The 15,250-nt window shown below is 45.7% G+C and overlaps 1 protein-coding gene across 4 annotated transcripts in view; it reads right to left on the reverse strand.

Annotated features, from left to right (window-relative positions):
- LOC105481574 (ring finger protein 24) overlaps nt 1–8,302 on the reverse strand; it is a 91,850-nt gene extending 83,548 nt beyond the window's left edge. The window contains exon 1 of one of the 4 annotated variants that reach the window (XM_011741232.3): nt 8,108–8,302. The gene's annotated coding sequence lies outside the window, so the exon portion shown is untranslated. Of the gene's footprint in view, nt 1–7,687; nt 7,796–7,872; nt 8,075–8,107 lie in introns of those variants that run through there. The other 3 variants (XM_011741233.3, XM_011741234.3, XM_011741235.3) reach the window with 3 other exon arrangements.
- Between the last annotated feature and the right edge of the window lie 6,948 nt (nt 8,303–15,250).

The raw sequence follows: 15,250 nt of genomic DNA on the forward strand, positions 1-15,250 counted from the left end.
GAAAGAGGCAGAGCAAATGCTAAGTCAATTACTTCAAGAAACAGTTTCTACATCTAAAAATTGTTCTCAATTTTAACTTATATATTTTGTATTTTTAAATCTGAAATATTCCCATGATTATTAAGCAAACTTTCAAAATAAAAACCAAGACAAAGAATAAGAGAATAAGCTAAAACAGACTACTTAACATGCAGAAAAGCTGCAGGAATCCCTTAGGGTTAGAAGTACCTGACTCTCCCCAGTCTGAACTCCTACAGAGCCTATCTGTACTTTTTATGTGGTCCTCAGAACATACTTTGTACTGCTACATATATTTACCTTCCCAGCTAGCTAGTAGGTGAAAAGAACACTTATAGTTACTTAAAAAAAAAAAAAGTCTGTTGACGATATATTGGGTGTTTTTAAAGCTTCATTTCCAGAAATAAGAAAACTTAACGTGGAATAACATGAAGAAAGAACCTCACCTCTGAGAAAACCAAATAAACAAAGAACAGGACTTGGCTTGAAATACAAATATTTTATCAGCTGATCAAAATGATTTATTGGCTGGGCACGGTGGCTCCCGCCTGTAATCCCAGCACTTTGGGAGGTCCTGGGAGGGTCACTTGAGCCCAGGAGTTGGAGACCAGCCTGGGCAACATAGTAAGACCCTGTCTCTACAAAAAAACAAACAAAAAAATTAGTCTGGCATGCTGGTGTGTGCCTGTGGTTGCCGCTACTTGGGAGGTTGAGGTGGAAGGACTGCTTGAGCCCCAGAGGTTAAGGCTGCAGTGAGTTGGAGATCATACCACTGCACTCCAGCCTGGATGACAGAATGAGATTCTCTCTCTTAAAAACCAACACACACATACACACACACACACACCCCCCACACAAAACCAAGAACAGCTGAATCATCATACTGATAGCCCATATACCCGAGGAGATACAGTATTTTGAACAAAAATACTAGAGACCAAGTCAGAGTCAAATATTATAAACTGCAGGAGGCTATAATTACTATTATTTTTCATTGAGTTTACTCCCAAGACAAGTACTGAGTTTAGCATTTTACGTATTATCTCATTTGGAACACAAAACAAACACATGAGGTAGGAACTATTATTATCCACATTACAAATGAAGAAAGAGAGAGGTTAGGAAACCTGCTGGAGGTCACATACCAAAAAGTGAAAGAGCTGGAATTCAACTCCAAGCAGTCTGATGCCAGAGTCCAGGTGCAAGACTGCATACATATATATATATATATTTTTTTTTTGAGACAGAGTCTTGCTCTGTTGCCCAGGTTGGAGTGCAATGGCACGATCTTGGCTCACTGCAACCTCCGCCTCCCGGGTTCAAGCAATTCTGTGTCTCAGCCTCCCGAGTAACTGGGATTACAGGCACCCGCCACCATGCCCAGTTAATTTTTTGTATTTTTAGTAAGATGGGGTTTCACCATCTTGGCCAGGCTGGTCTTGAACTCCTGACCTCATGATCCACCCACCTCTGCCTCCCAAAGTGCTCGGATTACAGGCATGAGCCACCGCGCCCGGTCCAAGACTGCCAATATTAAGTCATACTTATGAAAGAATGAAATGTAACATAGGGCAAAATTCGATCATTAATATACTCTTCATAATTTTTTCAACTCTTAAGTGTAGCAAAAAATGGTGAGTAATTAAAAAAACATGGATTCTCTTGTTAGAAATTTTTAAAAATCAAAAGCTATTTTACCAGGTCAGTTGTGCCTCTTTTGCCCATATATTGAGTAGATACTTGTGCCACCTGCTGTCCTAGGGGACAGAGTGGTGAACAGGACAGACGAGGTCCTTGCCTTCCTGGAGCTGACCTTCTATTGAGGGTAAGTCACACAAAAATTACTAACCAACAGAATTTCAGAGGGTAGTACATACTATAGAGGAGGTAGGGAAGAAACGTAACCTTCTCTTTTGAGAGACTTAACCATGTAGGTAAACAGAAAGGGATAGAGGAGGGTCAGGGAAAAGTTTTTTGCTGAAGCTTACTATTCTGATTTTAAAGATGGGTAACATCACAGCATGTGTGTATGCTGACATGGATAGCCCCCTGGAGAGTTGCTGACGATGCAAGAGAGAGGGCACAAATGCAGAAGCTGTGAGATATGAGGGAGCATGAGGTATAGAAGATGTGAGGAGGGAAACAGCAGAGAGGGGAACTTGCCTCCCATAGGAGACAGAAAACATGGGTCTAAGGAAGGCAGACTTCTAGATTTGGTTGGGGGCAAGATGAGTGGTTTCTGTCCGATATCTCCTAAACCCTCAATGAATTATGAGGTCAGCTCATCTGAGTAGGAGGGGTGGGTTGCTGATGAGTTTAAGGAGTGGAGAGAAGTTATGAAATAGTGATAGGCAAAAAGATCTTATTAGGAATCAATGGTAGCTTTGTCGGGCAGTGCTGAGTGCCTACTTCAGATTTTTGGTCATGAATCTGAAGTTCTCTTGTAATATCCAGCCACTTGGGTGGTGTCATTGAAAAGCCAAGTGAATGATAAAGCAGCTACAAATAGAGAAAAAGGATTTTTAATTTTAAAATTTTTAAAGTGTAAACAAAGGATGTTTTAAAAATATGTATCCAAATTAGCCAGGCATGGTGGCAGGCACCTGTAATCCCAGCAACTGGGGAGGCTGAGGCAGGAGAATCGCTTGAACCTGGGAGGCAGAGGTTGGAGTGAGCCAAGATCATGCCACTGTACTCCAGCCTGGGTGACAGAGTAAGACCCTGTCTCAAACAAACAAACAAAAAAGGCCAGATATGGTGGCTCACGCCTGTAATCCCAGCACTTTGGGAGGCCGGGGTGGGTGGATCACGAGGTCAGGAGTTCAAGACCAGCCTGACCAACAGAGTGAAACCCTGTTTCTACTAGAAATACAAAAATTAGCTGGACATGGTGGCACACGCCTGTAGTCCCAGCTACTCTGGAGGCTGAGGCAGGAGAATCGCTTGAACCTGGGAGGCGGAGGTTGTAGTGAGCCGAGATTGAGCCACTGTACTCCAGCCTAGGCAACAGCATGAGTCTCTATCTCAAAATAATAATAATAATAATAAGCATCCATGAGATAAACACAAAAATACTGACAATGTTCTATCAAGCTGTGATCTATGCAGCTCCTTTTGCTTCCATGTTCTCATCACAGAAATTCTTGCAAACAATATTATTTGTTACATTTAGTAATGACATATTTAATCATGAAGCTCAAGATAGTTTCTTTTTTGGTCTTGAATAGCTCTGTCATTTCCTAAGGTGGATTTTTAAAAACTGCACCTGACAGCCTTAATGTTCGTTCATTTCACTGCTTGAAAGAAACTCTCTCTGATGTCAACTGATATTTTCACTGATGATTTCATTTAAAAGTAAAAAAAACTTAATCCCCTCTCTCAATGAATACATACACATCTACAGCGCTTAACCTCAATGCCTGAACAGTGGTCACAAGGCAAATGGGAGCAGAGATGCTGGCCTGATGGCTCTGGGCACCTAGCAGTGCCAGGTGCATGCTCTTGATCTTGCAACTGTGCTCTTAAAACACAAAGCTCAAGACCCAAAACGTTCGGGGGAGAATTCATGTTTGCACAGGTTTAAGAGGAGGAAACAAAGACCCCACTGTTTGATGGAGGCATGAACAACAACACAAATAATAGCATATTGGGTGAGATGGAGGGGAGTGTGCATACACATACATGTACAGCCATTTTTGGAAAATACAATCTACCCCACAAGCAAAAGGAAAGAAAAATAACTATTCCAAAGTACATCATGAAATGTCAGGAACACCAGGGATAAACTGAAGATCCTAAAATCTTCCAGAGTGGGAAGAAAAAGGGAATGGGGATTAAAATGACATTGGACTTCTCAATAATGACACTGGAAGCTAATGGAACAATGTCTTCAAAACAGTGACATTAATTTTCAATCCAGATTTTAACACCAACCTAAACTACCATTCAAGTATGAAGGTAAAATGAAGGCATTTCCAGACATGTAACTTCTGAATTCAGGAAGGAATTTCAGATTTTGTATGTACCCTTTCTCAGGAAGCTACTCAAGAACAAGGAAGACACAGGGTCCAGGAAATAGAAGACCTAACAGGAGGAAGGCAAAGGGAATTCCCAAGATGATGACAAAGGGAAGTCCCAGGATGATGGCTATGCAGTAGTCCAGGGAGCAAACCAGTCCAGACTGGAATAGGAGAGAGGGGGCTCCAGCAGGACCATCTCCTGGGGAAAAGAAATGAAAGTGAGTGGTTACCTGAGAATATTCAAAGATAAACAGTTTTGTCATAGAGTTTGGATGAATTAGTGACCGATACAAAGAAAACTCAGCAAATGAAAACCAAACAAGCAAAAGAGGCAATTATTTAATTTAGGAGCAACAAAAGTTGTTCATGAAGAAAACACAGTAATAGTACCCTACGTGGCTCATCTGTGAATAATAGGTACACTGTCAGTCATACAAATACTGAATACCGACCTAACTGTCAAGTATGAGTGGGAAATGGAAGGACAGTTGTGTGAGACAGTTAAGTCTTCAACTTCCAAAATAGAACTCCACAGATAATATCCAAAAGTGAAAAGCTAAGAAATAGCAGTATAAACATTAAAAATGAAATAAGTATAAAGGTAAATACCAAAAGAAACCGGTAAGAGTTGAGAGTGGTTGAACTATGTAAGACTGCTGATTTTGAATTTTTCTCAGTCTAAAACATGGCAATTTTGTATGATTCAAGCTAACACATTGTAATAACGTTATTACTGATCTTAGAATAAACTCCCATTTAAAACAATAAACAATTATTGGCCAGGCGCGGTGGCTCACACCTATAATCATAGCACTTTGGGAGGCCAAGGCAGGCAGATGGTTTGAGGCCAGGAGCTCAAGACCAGTCTGGCCAACATGACAAAACTCCGCCTCCACCAAAAATACAAAAAAAAATTAGCCAGGTATGGTGGCAGGTGACTGTAATCCCAGCAACTGGGGAGGCTGAGGCAGGAGAATCGCTTGAACCTGGGAGACAGAGGTTGCAGTGAGCCGAGATCACACCACTGCACTGCAGCCTGGGGAACAGGGCAAGACTCCATCTCAAAAAATAAAAATAAAAACTCCCAAAAAACAAAAAAGCAATTATTGATAGAGAATGCTCAATGGAAAAAGAAATTACTTTTTATGATGAGACATTATTGGGAAGATAATAGATCCTAGTTAACAAAGTGTTACCATATATGCTCTTACCATCACCAACATATTACTATTCTAATGAAAAAACATTTACTACTAAAACAGCATTTAACATTACTGTATCTATTTTAATCATCTAAAAGTTTGTTTAGAATTTTTCTTCAATCATCATACTACAGAATGCTAAACTATGGGTTGGCAAATATTTTGATTAACAGAATGCTGAATAACAAGGCCAGGCTGTGTTTAGGTTCCTTTGTTGATATTAAAAATAGCTAAGTCACTCTTGCAAAATTAAGCTTCCATGAAATTGCGATACTGTGCAAGCCTATTTCAGTGATAATTCCGGTTATACTACTCTGTTTATCTAAGACTTCCCCTTATGGTTTGTTTTAAGGAGACTCCTAGAAAATGTCTTATGCAGTCAAGACAGGCAGTTTATAAATGCATTGGGTTGCTTCTTTAGTTAATAAAGCTCTTGCTTTTTTCTCCTGCTTCATATTTCCTTCATAAAAGCTCTTGTTTTAAATTAACTTATCTGAATTAAATTAATTTATATTGAGATTTTATTTAAATCATGCATCATAAAACCAAAACTTCCCCAAATGAAAAATCAACTTTCATTAATTTTTTTTTCACTCTTACAAAAAAAGAATTTGAACGTGGTAAGAATTTTACCAAGAATAATGTATCCTGATCCAACCATGGAAAATTTCCCCTTCAAATTAAAAGCAAATGTTTTAAACAGAGGGAATATACATAAACAGATGCTGTGGAAGACTGCTTAGTTTACATTTCATTTTCACTGAAAACTACTAGGAATTAAAATACATGTGATTTTTAAAAATATTAAAGAGACTCTTAAACAGAACTCATACAATTATTCATATTATCGAATATAAGCGCCTCTTAATTTTTTAAAACCGCTATTTTGAATCCAAAGATCATAATAAAAATATCTTTTTCTTTCTTTCTTTCTTTCTTTTTTTTTTTTTCAGACGGAGTTTCGCTCTTGTCGCCCAGGCTGGAATGCAATGGTGCGATCTAGGCTCACTGCAACCTCCGCCTCCCGGGGTTCAAGCGATTCTCCTTCCTCGGCCTCCGGAGTAGCTGGAATTACAGGGGCCTGCCACCACGCCCAGCTAATTTTTTGTATTTTTTTAGTAGAGATAGGGTTTCACCATGTTGGCCAGGCTGGTCTTAAACTTCTGACCTCTGGTGATCCACCCACCTCGGCCTCCCAAAGTGCTGGGATGACAGGTGTGAGCCACTGCATTCGGCCCATAATAAAAATATCTTGGAGGTGTATTTCTTGTAACTGAGTTTGGCTAATTTTCCAACACCCTGTAAAAGCATATGGGTAAAAAAGAAACTGAAAATCATCATGCAACCAGAGTTAACAACTATCTTGCAAAATTCATATAATTTGTTTTAAAAACAAAATAGCAAGGAAGAGCTGGTGCTATCCCAATAGCCTCTTTTTAACTGGTCTACATCAACTGCAACTCTTCATAACTTAACCAACACAACAAAGTCAGGCAGGGAGTCTGACAGAGTCAACGTTTGTGGGAACCTACAGAGCTTCCTTCTCTCTCTGAGGATGAGGACAATGAAAAAAGGTGTTCTGTTTTCCAGTAGTCCTGTAAGAGGAGCCATTGAGCTGGGCTGTACAACCAGACAACAGAACACAGGAAAATTCACATCAAAGCAAGGGCGCATGCCAGGGTAATATGCAATAAAACCCTCTGCCAGAGCTTTAAGAAAAAAAAAAAAAAGCAAGGAGGTAGAGAGAACCTGCTGGACCACCTTCTTATTAACACAGACAGGCAGAAAGAAACAAAATCTGCCTGTATTCAGGAGCGGAGAAAACGGTGTCCTAGATATATTGGAGTATTCCTATAGACATGGTTACGAGCATTCTGACAAATTATCAATGAACTAAACCCAGAAAGCAGTGTCCTATACGTTGGAGTATTCCTATGTAGACAGACATGAGAATCTTACCATTAACTAAGCTCAAAAAGGCAAAGTATTCTAGAAACACAGATATATGAGAATTCAGATGCACATTTCCAATGAATAAAACCCGCTGGTTTTACAGTGAGAAAAAACTGAAACAACATCAGAGAATTGGGTAAAGGTGTGATGAAGTTATATCCCCTCCCCTTTTCCTCATACCCTTTTTGACAATCTGATTCTCTCATTTCATAGATGTCCCTTTCACTTGCATGCGCACACACAAACACACACACACACCATTAGGTCTCCAGAAACAAAGGAGGGTCCTTAATTTTCCGGCCTGTGGAAGCACACAGGCCCCCTGTCCACAGATGGTGACTTTCATTAATGAGTAAGCCGAGGGGAGAGGTCTCCACCCCGACCACTGCCATGCACACTGTGACAACGGGGCACGAGACAAGCGCCACAAAGAAAGGGGAGGAGTGGACGGGGACCAGGAAAACACTGCCACGCCGCACCCCCCAAGGCACGCACCCACCACCAACGCGGAGACAGCGTCCTCGCCATCCTCCTCTTCGCCTCCCAGCTCATCCCAGCCGCCTCCCACGCCCGGGGATCCGATGCCAGGGCTTCGGCGAACAGGACGTGCGGGGGCCCGCGCACCTTCCCTCCGTGACCTCCCGGTGACAGCCCCGCTCCGCCCTTTGTGCGGGACTCACCCTCCGGTCCCGGGGCCGCGCCGGACCCTCCTCCGCGTCCCTCCTCAGCCTGGAGCCACCGCCTCACCCCTGCGCACCGCGCCCGGCCCGCCCAGACGCCCCGAGAGTGTGTGTGTGGGAGAGGGGCGCGGGCCCGCTGTCTCCTCAGCATCCCGAACCCGGACCGGCTCAGTCCCCCAAACCCCAGCCCGGGGGCGGCGGCCCGCGGCGCCCCCGCCCTCGCTCGCTCACTTACTCGGGTGCGCCGGCTGCAGCGGCAGACTTGCGGGACCGTCAGCGCCCTGCGGCGGGCGGCAGGTTGCGGGTGGCGGGCTGCAGGCGGCGGGCGGCGGGTGGCGGGCTGCAGGCGGCGAGTGTCTGTCCGGACACAGCGCGGCTGAGGTGGCAGCGGCTGACTGAGCGCTGCGGCCCCTCGTGAGGGGCGGGCCCGGCGGGGGAGGGGCGGGCGCCGCGCCTCTCATTCATGCAGCGGGGGCGGGGTGAGGGACCCGGATGCCCGGGCAGCGCCCCCCCGCCCCGCCCACCCCGCGGAGGGTTCGGTGACTTCAGAGTCTGCAGTGCGCAGGCGCGGCGCCCCCTGGCCAGGCCTGGTGCGGCACCGCCCGCTGGCGCTGTTCCCGGTTAGAACTACGCCAGACAGACCTTGTCCATCGACCGTTTAGTGTTTTTGCGTGCCCTACAAGCATTTTTAAAAGTGAAAGCTTGGGGCCGGGCGCAGTGGCTCAGGCCTGTAATCCCAACACTTTGGGAAGCCGAGTCGGGTGGATCACCTGAGGTCAGGAGTTCCAGACCAGCCTGACCAACATGGAGAAACCCCCGTCTCTACTAAAAATACAAAATTAGCTGGGCGTGGTGGCGCATGCCTGTAATCCCAGCTACTCGGGAGGCTGAGGCAGGAGAATCACTTGAACCCGGGGGGCGGAGGTTGCAGTGAGCCGAGATCACACCACTGCACTCCAGCCTGGGCGACAGAGCAAGACTCCGTCTCAAAAACAAAACAAAACAAAACAAGTGAAAGCTTGGAACGCCACCTCCTGTCAAGCATGCAGCTTGACAGCCCCCGGGGACACAAGAAAGGTCACGGGGGGGGTGCCCATTAGTTTGATGGGGAGATGGTATGCATCGCACCCTCCTCCATCTGCCCCTCCTGCTGCAGCCTCTCAGCTGAGTGCTAGAACCTTGGTGATGGATGAGACCTAGACCCTGCCCAGATAGTGGAGAGAGGTGTGTGCAAGAAACAGTGGATTCCTTTATTAACATCCACTCCTCAACTTCCGGCTCCCATTCTACAGGGCGGGCAATAAATTGACCTCCGATTTTGGGAGGCTAAGCTCTTCCTGCAATACCAAGGCCTAGGGTCTAATGCAAGGATCTGGGGAGTCCTCTCGTCTTTAGTAGGCAGTGTATTCTGCAGATACTCTCTTGTTCCCATCGCCTTGTCTCTGCCACTCTGGGGTACGGAAGTTTCGGAAGTTTCTGGAGAGGCTAGGAGCCTGCAGAGGGAATGGCTGTGAAGCTCCACAACTGAGAGTGTGTGTGTACACTGCAGCTCAGGGCTTGCAGAAATGATTGCCCCCTCTTCCTCAGTCTCTATGTGTCTCCCAGAAGTTCTCCTTCCTTCACCTAATCTCTCAGGCCCCATCATATAAACTATAAAGAGTTCAGTAGCTTAACTTTTGGAAGCAAAAGTCATCCAGGCAAGCGCCTACAGGCACGTTCCTTCTGCTTTGGCAAACCATTAACCACCAAGGCAGGGAGGAAGTAAAGAGGGAAACGTTAGTGAATTTCTCAAGAAGTCACCTGCCACTCAATGGTCACAGTCCCCCAAAGTGAGAGAAGGATGGAGGCATGTGCTAGGGAGACTGTGGCAAAAGGAAGAGAGTGGAAGATCCATGCTTCCTCTAGAGCTGCCTGTGCCAGGGCTGTGCTGGGGGAACCCTGCCCTCCTAGCTGTCAATCGTAACAGTTACCTGGAGGGTCTTTTCAATTTTGCTTTGCTCAAACCTCTCACTGTGTCTAAATCAGCCCCCTCGTCTCTCCCCTGGGCTGTTGCAGAAGTCTCAATCCATTCTCATGCAAATCGAATCTCACAGTATTCAAATCTACCTGTGTTTCCGTCTTTTTCTTTTTCCCTGCCCCATCTGGCTCCTTGAGCCTTATTTTCCAGCCATTTACAGAACAGCACCATGGTGTTTCACCTCGGTAGTCACCAAGGTGAGTCCTGTTTCCTGCTGTTCCCCTACTAGGAAAGCAACACTTACCTAGTGTGTAAAAGTCGCTCTTTTCTCTAAAAACCCACAGATGCTTTTTAGGGCAGTGAAAATACTCGGTATGATACCATAATGATTGATACATGTCATGACACATTTGTCTAAATGCATAGAATGTATAATACCGGCAGCAAACTCTAATGTAAATATGGATTTTAGGTGATAATGATGTGTCAGTGTACGTCCAACAGTGGTAATAAATGTTCCCGTGGGAGAATGTTTATAATGGGGGAGGCTAGGTACGTGTAGGGGGAAGAGCTAGATGGGAACTCTGCACATTCCTCTCACTTTTGTGGCAAACCTGAAACTGCTCTAAAAAAAAGATAAAGTATTTACAAAGTTATTTTTTAATAAAGTCTTTTTTTTCTGCCCCCACTTATTGACAGACTTTCCTTGGGAATCCCCACCTGTGCCCTGTACCCACTTCCCTCTCAGCACCCTTCAAGGTCCCTGCTCGTTTGCATACTTTTTGTATCCCACCAGCATGTGAGTCCTTCATCAGCAGGATCAGTATCTCCCAGGACCAAATATGTGACTGGCACACAGTGGGTCTGCTGTGGTTATTGGTGGAGGTGATGTTCCCTGGTGGGCTGGGGAGGCTCCACAGGAGAAGGAAGGGCTGAGCTCTTTTCTTTCTTCTTCCTTATTTTGGCTTCCTTCCTCTGCCCTGTGTTTGGAAACCTGTTTTGTTTGTTTGTTTAGAAAGCTTGGCTAGTAATTCACTAGCCAAATCAGGCTGTAGGGTAGAGGATGGAGTGCCTCATTTCATGTATTTTGTTCTTGAAAAAATTAGGGGTGAGAGGGAAAGTGAATGCGAGAATGAACATAAGGAGGAGTTGCTGTTTTCAGGGAGACTCATTACAATTTTGCTGAGTCATCAGCTGGCCCAACTGGTTTTTAGGGTCAAGGAGAAAGTTTTCCTTTGGGACTGGACACGTGGAATCTGGCCTCACAGTTTCCACAACATATGGCAGGATCCTGCTCTTTTGTCCCCTGTAGCAGGTTGACCCATGTCCCCCTTGCGGAAGAAATCACAGTTTTTGTCTTCCTAGTGCTTCCGGCTGGAGGTTCACCTGTTAGTCCCTGATCCTCTTTGCTTAGTGATGCACATGAGTCTACTCATTCCCCCCACCACTCCCACCCCTACTACTTTAGGCAAAATGCAAATAATGGGAGAGTGTGGGTGGGCAATTCTTTCTCTGGAGGGTTCATGTGGGCACCTCAAAACAGCAGGCAGCTAGGACTTGAAGTGGTGGCTTCGCAGCTAACACATTCCTTGTTCCACATGATGGTTAGGGGTAGGGTAGGGAAGTCTTCACGGTTTGGGGTTTCAGAGGATGCCCCTCTTTCTCTCTCTCTCTCCTCCCCACAGTCCCCTCCCATCTCTTCCCTTATACCTTTTTTTTTTTTTTTTTGAGGCAGAGTTTCGCTCTTGTTGCCCAGGCTGGAGTGCAGTGGTGTGATCTAGGCTCACTGCAACCTCCACCTCCCAGGTTCAAGCGATTTTCCTGCCTCAGCCTCCTGAGTAGCTGGGATTACAGGCATGCGCTACCACGCCCAGCTAATTTTGCATTTTTGGTAGAGATGGGGTTTCTCCATGTTGGTCAGGCTGGTCTCAAACTCCTGACCTCAGGTGATCCGCCCACCTCGGCCTCCCAAAGTGCTGGGATTACAGGCGTGAGCCACTGCACCCAGCCCTTATACCTCCTTTTAAGCAATGTCCTCACCCCAAATCCATCTCAGAAAACTGTCCCTACCCATATGGTCAGAAGTCCTTCAAGACTCTCCTGGAAAAGAAATCACATCTACTTTTAAATCAAATGTCTGACTAATTTTGGAACGGTGAGAGCAGGGGCTGGTTTTAGTCATCTTTGGATGAGGTGCCCAATACGAGTTTGTTGAATGAATGCCTGACTGGTCAAGACAAAACCAGTCTTTCAAACAGAAGCCAGAAATCAAAGGTTGCCTATAGCCCCATCCCTCTGTCCATCCGCCCCATCTGTTGAGATGGCATGATTTCAGAAAAACATCCCTCCCACTGGTCAATCCTTTGAAAGCTTAATTATTCAGAGTTCTAAATGGCCCTTTAAGGGTTGACCATATAATGCCTTGGCCCGTTGGACTGTGCCAGTAGAGGAGGAGGTGTTCTGTGTTCCCTGAGCCTCTTCATCCAAGAATTCCAAAGAGACTCCTCCTGCCTAGTTCCCTCCCCATGGCCCTCTCCTCCTCATAGCCCACGGGGACCTCTTGCTGGGGCATGACCCTGCCCACGGAGGGGTGGAATTGCTTCTTTTTTTTTTTTTTTTTTTGAGACGAAGTCTTTTTCTGTCGCCCAGGCTAGAGTGCAATGGTGCGATCTTGGCTCACTGTAACCTCCGCTGGGTTCAAGTGATTCTCTTGCCTCAGCCTCCCGAGTAGCTGGGATTACAGGCACCTGCCACTGTGCCCGGCTAATTTTTGTATTTTTGGTAGAGACAGGGTTTTGCCATCTTGGCCAGGCTGGTCTCGAACTCCTGACCTGATGATCCACCCGCCTCATCCTCCCAAAGTGCTGGGATTACAGGCATGAGCCACCAGAATTGCTTCTTAAAGAAGAATGTGTGTGTACGACTGTGAAACAGCAAGCGTCAGGGAGAAAGCATAGGTTTCTGTGTGCATGGTACCTTTAGGCCTGGCTCTGTGTCCACCCACAAGCCAGCGAAGGAGGTGGGAACCTGGGATTCTGTTTACCCAGCCACCAACAAGCCACGTTGCCTTTCTGGCACACGCAGGCTCAATCACCCAGAACTCCTGAAAATATAAATGTTCTCAGGATCTCGTGTGGGAGCTTTTTAGCTGAGACCAGCCACACATGCAGGAGAATGGAAGCATGATTTCCCAGGGGTAGAACAACCTGCTCAGACTCACTTTTGGATTGGAGGATACCCATGCCAGTGTAGATTCTCCTAAGAGCAGACCTTAAGACAAGGGCTTGGATGTAGGTAATTTACTTGGGAGGTGATTCCAGGAAATAGGAGTGAAGAAATTGGGAAAGCAAGCTGTGAAAGGGAGAGAAGCCAACAGTAAGGTATGTTGATGGGCCAGTTACTGCCATGGGGAACTGAGGCTCGGTCTGGCTGGGTGTCCACTGAGAAATCTTGTAGAACAGCCCTCAGCATTGTCCGCCTGGATGACCAGGAGGCTAGAGTATTTCTCCATTGACTTCAGTGTCTCGGTTGCTTCTCTTCTCTTCTCTTCTCTTCTCTTCTCTTCTCTTCTCTTCTCTTCTCTTCTCTTCTATTTTTTTGAGACAGAGTCTCACTCTTGTTGCCCAGACTGGAGTGCAGTGGCGTGATCTAGACTCATTGCAACCTCTGCCTCCTGGTTGTTCAAACGATTCTTGTGCCTCAGCCTCCTGAGTAGCTGGGGTTACAGGCGTGTGCCACCATGCCCAGCTAAATTTTGTATTCTCTTATTTTATTTTATTTTATTTTATTTTATTTTATTTTTTGAGAGGAAGTCTCGCTCTTGTCCCCCAGGCTGGAGTGCAATGGCGCGATCTCGGCTCACTGCAACCTCCGCTTCCTGGATTCAAGTGATTCTCTTGCTTCAGCCTCCCGAGTAACTGGGATTACAGGCGCCTGCCACCATACCCGGCTAATTTTTTTGTATTTTTAGTAGAGACGGGGTTTCACCATGTTGGCCAGGCTGGTCTTGAACTCCTGACCTCAGTAATCCGCCTGCCTCAGCCTCCTAAAGTGCTGGGATCACAGGCGTGAGCCACCGCGCCCGGCAATTTTGTATTCTTAGTAGAGACAGGGTTTTGCCATGTTGGCCAGGCTGGTCTCGAAATCCTGGCCTCAAGTGACCTGCCCAGCTCAGCCTCCCAGAGGGTACTTTCAAGTTACATCTATGGAACAAAGCAAGGCATTCTGCTAAGCAACTCCAGTTATTGATTACACAACCCCCACAGCTGTGACCACCATTTGGCTACCACCATCATCACAACTTCTGCCCCTCCAATTTCCCCCAGCCAATTATATCACTGCCTTTTCTCTCTGCTGGGTTCTGTTAGGCCTGAGCTTGAAAGAGAAAGGAATAAAGTGGAATGATGTATCTTTGCCCATAACTCATTCTAGGAGAAAGGAACTATGCTGGTTTTCTTTTTCCTCAATTTCAACATATCCAATCTACCCAAATAGCTCTCAGTCATATCACTTCATCCCAAAGCAACAGATAGGAAAGAGGAACAGGGCAAGAAAGCAGGCAGGCTTTCTGGAGTGACTTTTGTCACCACAGAGTCATAGATGCAGAGTTGGAAGAGATGAATTCTCTCATTTGGGAGATAAAGACATCATGCAGATAAAGAGACTCAGTATCTTCTGCTTTTCCTGCTGCTGCAGCACTTCCTCCAGGCAGGCTTCCCTTGGTTTTTCTTGGCTTTGTACCCTTCCAGCCTACACCATCATAATCTGGACTCAGCCCTTCATTCCCTCAAAGGCTGACTCAGGCCATGACTGAGGGAAGAAGCTTGGACTCTGTAGGGGAACAGCATTGTCCATGGGGAGACACGGCTTCCATCCCAGGCCTTTGGTTCCGTTACTTAGAGTTTCTCATTTGCCTGTCTGTCATCCAAAGGGGCTCACAAGGAGGGGAATGCAGGGAGGAGATATCTCCCTAATACCACTGGAGTTTTTTTTCCAAGTTAAGATGGGGCATTGAATCCACCCATCTACTTTTGCTCCTCCCAAAACTCACTAAAACTATTATAAAAGGATTTTTTTTTTTTTTAAAGACACAAACTCGTAAGGACAGAGAGAACAGAATAGACAATAGTGGGGGGAAAAATAAGTTGGAAGATAGAAAACAGATGGATGAGTGGTAATTGACTTAGCAGCCCCAAGAAAACTGAAACCCAGGGAAAGTTAAGAGTAGCCCTATTTTCATGGCAAAATCCAAGGGGGAGAAAAAAAGAAAAGAAAGAAAAAGAAAAAGGAAAAAAAGGAATTGGCAGTCCTAGATATCTCTGGTACTGAGCAAGCCAAAGAATCAGAATAACTGGGTGAAAGGTGATTGGGAAGTAGTTAAAGTCTTAGTTCCCCTCTTCCACTGTGCAAGCAGCAGGTTTC

This window comes from Macaca nemestrina, chromosome 15 (genome assembly GCF_043159975.1).
Source record: "Macaca nemestrina isolate mMacNem1 chromosome 15, mMacNem.hap1, whole genome shotgun sequence".
NCBI lineage: Eukaryota > Metazoa > Chordata > Mammalia > Primates > Cercopithecidae > Macaca > Macaca nemestrina.